We start from the raw sequence: 7,296 nt of genomic DNA on the forward strand, positions 1-7,296 counted from the left end.
CCAGTGGACTTAGGAGGGGCTCACAAGTACTGCAATTGAAGTATTTAGAAAAGGCAAAATTATAGAAATAAGTATTTTAAATTGTCTTGTTTTTGGGAAATGAGGGCAACAAATCAGCCCAGCAACAGTGCTCTTCTCTCTGGTACCAGTTTCCAAGCCAGATACTGACAAAACAAACTGAAGGGATAAAATCAATGCTGCTTAATCTGGGGGAGGGGGATGAGGGGCAAGATCACATTACTGATAAAAGAAAATATGTAAAATAACAAATTCCAGGCTTTCTCCCTTGGGGTGTGCATTCAGCTGTAGAAAGAATGTTTATGGAAGAATACATTGTGCTGTTTAAGCATGCTTCAAAGAACAAATCTTTTCTTACCTTGTAGAAATTCATCTCAGCTTTTTCTTTTCTTTCTTTCAGCCCATAAGTCAGAAGTGATGTATGTTACCCATGGGCCAGTTTGTACAGGGCTAGCTTAATCTGGGCACGTCCTTACCTTGGATTGGAAGTCTGTTCTATTTAATGGAGTGTTAACTCAGTTTATTCCCTGGGACTTCTGCAGTAATTTTATTGCCTGCAAAAGGAGCAATTTGAAGCCAGATGAAGTGAAGGTATGCTCTGTGCCATACCTGCTGAGCTTGGCAATGATGCCTGCACACACCTTATGCTGGGGTTTCTGTTTTCTTCATCATATCTCTTGCATGCATTTTCCTGGTAGTTCTGCTTTGAGTTTGAGGGTTATCTCACTTATTTGAGGAAATAGATCCATAGGCACTGCATCTGGTCTGTTCCCAAGTCTGTGTCAAATGTTCTTGGCAGTACAGACAAGCATAAGAGGAATGGATTCTGAAGTCAGATTTTACAAACGAGGCTGTTTGGTAGTTGAGTTCAGTGATACTGCAGCAGAATCTAAAGTGAATTACAGTGTAAGACATTCATAAAGTTAAAGAAACGGGTTCTTATAATGCTGAAGCACTAACAGAACAAAGAGGAAAAATCAAAGACAAAGATAAAATGTCATCTTAAAGTGGACAAACTGTGCAGGATGACAGACTTTTATAAAGACTTCTGTCAGCTGTGGCTGTTTGGTGAGGGAGGATGGTGTAGATCAGCATTGATGCCTCAGGACACAAAGCTCAATTGTTCAGTCCTCTTACACAGGTGGTCTTACAACTCCTCTGTGGTAAAAGCACAGACAACAGTTTCATGAACATTAAAAAGCATTTGGATGTTAAATTACTGGGCAGCATGTGTTTAGTGTGAATGAGAGACACAATGTCACCTGTGCCTGGTGTTTTGGAGAACAGACTGCAGTAACTTCAGCAGACTCTTCTAAAGCACAACTTTGTCTGAACTAATATGAAATATCAGGTCTCAGTTCAGTTTGTTGTCATGTGGTTTTGACATACTTATCTAGTAGGAAACACTTCACAATCAGATCAACTGTTTTCTAAAGCCAAAGCTTCAGTGGACAGTTTTTGGCCCCTATGAAATTAATGAAAATTTAATTATTGACATTGCTGGAGCCAGGATTTCATCTGCAGTCTTCAGCAATTATATGTGTGGTTATGGATTATCAGTCCATATGGAAGCTGAAACTGTGTCTGCAGCTTTTCCTAGACTCATCCAGTGTCTGCAATCCTGCAGCTTCACAGAGGAGTCTGTGTGGGGGCTCTTCCTAAGGAAAATCCAGGAGGAACTCCTGCAATGCATTACCAGGCTGACAAAGCATATGTTTCTTCAGCTAAAATAGCACTGCTCTTTCACATATAATGGGGTCACTGTTTCTCTGCTGAGTTTCTCATGTTATTGATACTTACTAGCTGGGCTCCAATTTGATGATAAAATATCAGCACTTCAAAATCCTAGCAGTGGGAGGGCTTCACATCACCAAAATGTCAGTCCTGTCACTTAAGGAAACACTTCTGTTACTTTCTGTCACTGCTGCTACTTTTTCTTTTATGATAGGAAATTTCACTTGGATTCCCAAGCAATTCTCCATTAGCAGTTTCACTGAATTCAGTATTTCAATACCATGGGCAAATGCAATGAAAGTGCTCCCAGGGTGGGGTGGGAGGACTCAGCCTGGATCCAGAGGATCTGGGTTTGTTTTTCAGGCTCTCTCTGTGTGACAGATTCTATTTCTGCTTCATGGTCCAGTCAACAAATTAGTGAAAGATACTCAGTTCAGTGATGATGATGTTAGAAGAACTGATGGAGACAGAGTTTTTGGACAGTGGGCTGTTTTTGGTCTGCTTCAGTTCTTCATTGTGCAAATGAAAAGAGTAAACATCATCCTTTTAGACAGAGCTGCCTGAAAAGGGGGCTGTGTCTTAGCCAGGAACTACCACTGAATAGGAATCTATAGGCTTTGTTCTGTTAATTCAGCTACCTCCAGTGATAGTTTTGGATATGATTAAGAGGATTTGGGATTGGAAATAGTAATTTCTTGTTGGCTTTTTAATTATTATTTAAAGTAGACTTGTGATGTCTTTTTTTCTGCTTGAGCTGTACTGCCTGAAATAGTGCAACTCTTGCAGTTGAATCCTATTTTCAATTTTCTTTCTCAAGCCCTGACCTTTAAGAATACAAGTGGAACTGGTATCTATACAAGGAGGTGGCCAAGGTCTTGTGTAGCCTTCTGAAAACACTCCTGTTTTGTTTGATGACAGAGTAGTCAGAAAATGTATCAGGAAAGAATAGTGGATAAGAGAAAATTAATGACATGACTGAGTACAGCAGCCAGAAATAACCTCCTGCATGGGCTTGCTCACCTCACCAGAAATTATCAGCATAATGGAAGTGGGATTTTGCACCATCTTTAGCCATAAAGGTGTAGTCTGTGTGGACATACATTTATGTCAAAATTCTTAATTTTGGTGTGGATACTTTAATAAAATGATCCAATATAAAAATCAGTGGCTATATAGGCTACATAATTTAACTGTATCAGTTTAAAAGCTGTTTATTTAGCATACTAATGAGCCCTGGCTGGGTTTGATGTCTACAGACAAGACTATGCCTAGTAAATAATAACCATTGCAAAAAAAAATTGCTTCTCAGGGTCCTAAATTCACCAGTCTCCACAATCTATATTTTCTCTTCGTGTGCTACTTAATTTCTCCTGAACTTCAGTCTTGTTCCTCACTTGAGTCAGTATGAAATGTGTTTCTACTGGGTTTTTTTAAGATTTAGAACAAATGACAGGCTGACCCACGGGGTTGGACTGGAGAGGGAAGAACACTGAGTGCTGCTCAGCTACAGAAATCTTGTTTTATTAGCCCAGTCTGACATTTGAAGAGGAGAACAGATCAGATTTGGGCTTCACTGGTAGATCTAGAGCTGGCTAGGTTGCTGCCCTAGAGGGAAGGGTTCCTGTCAACTCCAGATCTCCCAAGAGACATAATTTGCTGAGCTGGTGTGATGAGAAAAGGTTCAGAGGTAGTGTCAGTCTGGATGGTTCATTAGTTTAAATGTCTGGTGTTGGGAGGTATGTTCTCAAGCAAAGGCTTCTAAATATATAATAGTCTTGTGAAGTTTTCATCTTATGCATATTCACTTGTTGAATTTACATTTTGTTTTTCATCTCTGAGCTCCTAGAACAAGGCCTTTCACAGAGGACAGCCTTCCCATCTGTCTGAATAAACTGACAGAAAGTTTTTGCAAAAACAATCCCTTGTTTAACATGTCCATGCCCTCCAGCTAGTTTCTTTCAGAGCACTTTGAAGACACAGCCATTGTCACATGCAAGCCTGAATAATCTAAAACTTGAGGGAAAGTTTGATCTGTGCACCCTTGAATACCTGGACTGTAATTGATGGAGGTGGAACCATAACACAGTTTTGCCTCAAGAGACTGAAGCAGTGCAGGCAGTGCTGTCAGTACAGTTTTGGTGAAGCTGGGAGAGAGCAGACACATCTGTCACACATCTGTGGGGGTCTGGAGTGGCTGCCTGGGAGCTGCAGGGATCACTGGGATGGAGCCTTCCACCAGAGCTGCACCTGTGCTTCACCTGAGCCCATCATCTCTGGCTGTCACTCCTCTGCTTTCCTGTGCACTGCAGTCATGGGAAAAGGCATGAAATACATCAGTAAGGGGATGCATTCCTCATCCTCTCCAATACTCTTGGGTGCTTGATTGCTTCTAGGCTGTGGCTTTTGTTGTTCTGTTCTCATTTACTTTCTTTTTTCAACTACATATCAAGTTCTTTCCTGATCCGGCTTCATATGGTGGCTAATGGAACAAAATTGATGCAATTGCTCCAAAACCAGGCTTTTAGCTGGTAGATTCTAATTAAAGCAACCCTTTTTTTATTTTTCACAGGGCAAAAAAAATCCTTCCAAGGGCCCACTTTCTTTGTATCAAATGAATATATATGCAATAATTTCCCAGCCTGATGGAGACAGAAGTTGAAATATGCTTGGAGCAGTTATAGCCAACCATATGTAAGTGCTGGCATTACCTGGAGCTTATTTCTCCCACAAGGTGGTATTTCTACCATGCTAATCTTGCTGCTTCCTGCTGTAGGCAGTATTAGGGAGAATGTGTCAGAAAATTTGTCTAAATGGCTTTTTCTCAGAAGATTCCATTTTAGTTATGCCCATTGGGGGGAAAAAAGTATAGGTTTAGTTGAAAATTCATAGTTCTGCGGTTTGACCAGCATGAGTTTTAGGGACAAGTCCTTATGCCCAGCTGCAGAAGCTTTTGAATTTACAAATTCTACTTACAGGCTCTCCAGGGAGATGGTTTCTTTGTTCTTGTCTGCTTCTTCCATGTGCTTGGTTGCCTAAACAGATGGAGGTGAGGAGATTTTCTCTGCTTCCAGGAATAAAACCCCAAACTCCACACCTACAAACATGATTAAAATTATCCACCCAAATTCCACGTGTGGGGTAGGTTCTCAGTGGCCAAAGCTGAGTGGAACTGTGGAAGGGTGGAGTTAAGCTGCCTTGATGTGACATGGACTCCTCATTGTGCTGGCTAGATATAATCTGGTGCTGGGGGAATTACCTTATCTCCAAACCTCATCTCCCTTCCAAATCCACCCTAATGTCAGACTGGGAAATCAGTGCTCAGGAGAACAAAGACCCATCACAAATGCCCTTCCACTCCAAGTGCCAGGAGCAGGTTTTTTTTTTAATCTTCTTTCTGTATTAGTGAATCTGCTTAATAAGGCTTTCCAAGGTAAGTCATTGCCTGACCCCCAGCCATCCCCAGGAGGAAAGAGTGATGGAAGGAACCAATTGCAGCTCATACACAGTAGCCTCAAGGCCTGATGAAAAGACATGGTGGGTAAGTGTGCAGGAGCCTCAGTACATGAGAATCTCTGAATTTTTTTTCTCCTCTATAACTGCCTGTGTGCTTCAGAACCACTTTTCATAATTCCCTTCCCTTACTGTCCTAAAGACCAAACAGCCTCTTACTCCCCATTTGGAGCATTTAGGCTCTCTATTCACGGGGAACCATTCCCTGTCACTCCCCAGCGTGCCTAAAAATCCTTCCTGAACAACACTTAAAAAAAAAATCCTTTCTTTGTCTGTCCCATTCCTGCTGGCCCCCTGCACCTGAGCTGGCTGGATCTGAGGGGCTGGAAGCCTGCAAGTGATGCTGTTTGCCTCTGAGTCAGAGAGGCTTTTAAATCTGAGTGTAAAATGAGCCTCCTCCGGCAGTAAACAGCCCATCATACACCTCCTTTGAAGTTCCCATTTAAATAACCTCCAGGGCTTTCCTAATGCGGGAAGGCAGCAAGAGGAAGCAATTCCCTCCTTCTCCCCTCTCCAAAGCAAGGAAAATGAATTCCCTGGCAGAGGGGGGATGCTGGTTTTCAGGGTACTGCAGAGGAGATGAACGGCTCTTGTTTGCAGCTTAGTTAGTGAGTCAGCACATGCTCGTTCATGGGCACAATTGATTAACCCCTGAACACCACAGATGATGGTGTTATCACTGTAAAGTCATTTTAATTTGTTATATAATTTATAAGGTAGCTGCTGCATCAGAGGGAAGCCTGTGTCTGCTTGTGTGTCCAGGTCCTGGTGTGATGCTAAGATGGGAAGAGGATCAGGGAAACAAAAAGGAGGGATCCTGGCAGGACTATGGGAGCTGACCTGGTTGCAGATGGTTTTTTTGCTGATTTCCCACCCCTGTGGGTTGTTCCTGGTGCTGCTGCCTCATTTAAAGGTGGCTGTGTGTTTGCAGGCCTCCAGCTCTACATGTGAATTGATGCTTGGATTTTTCCTGAAGGTGAACAAACACACAGCAGCAGGAGCACAAGGGAGTTTGTGTGACATCTGACAGCACTGGAGGGATGTTCAGTGGTGTGTTGGACAGGAGGGTGTCCTGTGCTAGATGGGATCCTGGATTTCAGCATTTTATATTCTTGAAATTATACTGGGGCCTTCTCTATGGACTGGTGTCATGTGGCTGCCAAATGTGAGAGTACAGTAAAATCTCCTGACACCTTTGTAGTCCTGTGTGCTGCAATGATTTAATGGGACAGCTTTCCAGTGAGACAGCAGGTTTGCCCATTACTGGAAAGACTGGAAACATTCCTAATTCCCTGGGTATTCCTTGTTTGCCAGGTAGGTTAACCAGTCAATACCTAAATGAGTTCACTCCTTTGTTAAGTGATTTATTAAATAGTAAAGTTTATTCAAATCATTAAATAGGCTTTACTAGTGTACCATCTTAACTAGAGAATGCCCTGAAGACATCTTAAATAAGTCTGAAGCTAACCAAGCTGCCTGAGGTTGGTTCCTCCTGGGCTCAGAGCTGCAGAACTCAAGGATCCCTGCATTTTCAAACTGCTCTTAAACAGGTGTTTGGGGTTTATTTTCCACAAGGAGAAATGTGTGCTTGCCTGAACATGCTGTTAGTCAGTCCTTGGCCTGACTGAAAGTATGGGGAGTTCCAAGGCAATTATACCTGCACTAATCATAATTTGCTCCTTAATCTAGGAGTACCTGCCTCTATGTCCCTGTTTATGCTAAGCTGCTGAACAATTTGATTAGGTGCTTTGAATAAACCTTGTAATTATGCCATAGATACTCCTGATGCATTATGTTATTTTTATTATCTAAGTTAACACTGCCCATTGTTGTAGCATGGTTACACTCAGAGGCTGCTATTAGAGCTGAAGCTCAATTGTGCTAAATATTGCACAGACATAGAGCTGCAGTCTGTGTCCTGGAGGACTCACAGCTTGGCTGTACTATTGTGCATCAGCCCATTAGAGCACCCTGAGAGGCATTAGTGCCCCAAATAGTGCCACAGGTTCTGTAATGGAAATGGCCTTGCAGACC

This window comes from Melozone crissalis, unplaced genomic scaffold, assembly GCF_028551555.1.
Source record: "Melozone crissalis strain CALT ecotype California unplaced genomic scaffold, PUWL_Pcris_2 ptg000014l_1, whole genome shotgun sequence".
Taxonomy (NCBI): Eukaryota; Metazoa; Chordata; class Aves; order Passeriformes; family Passerellidae; genus Melozone; species Melozone crissalis.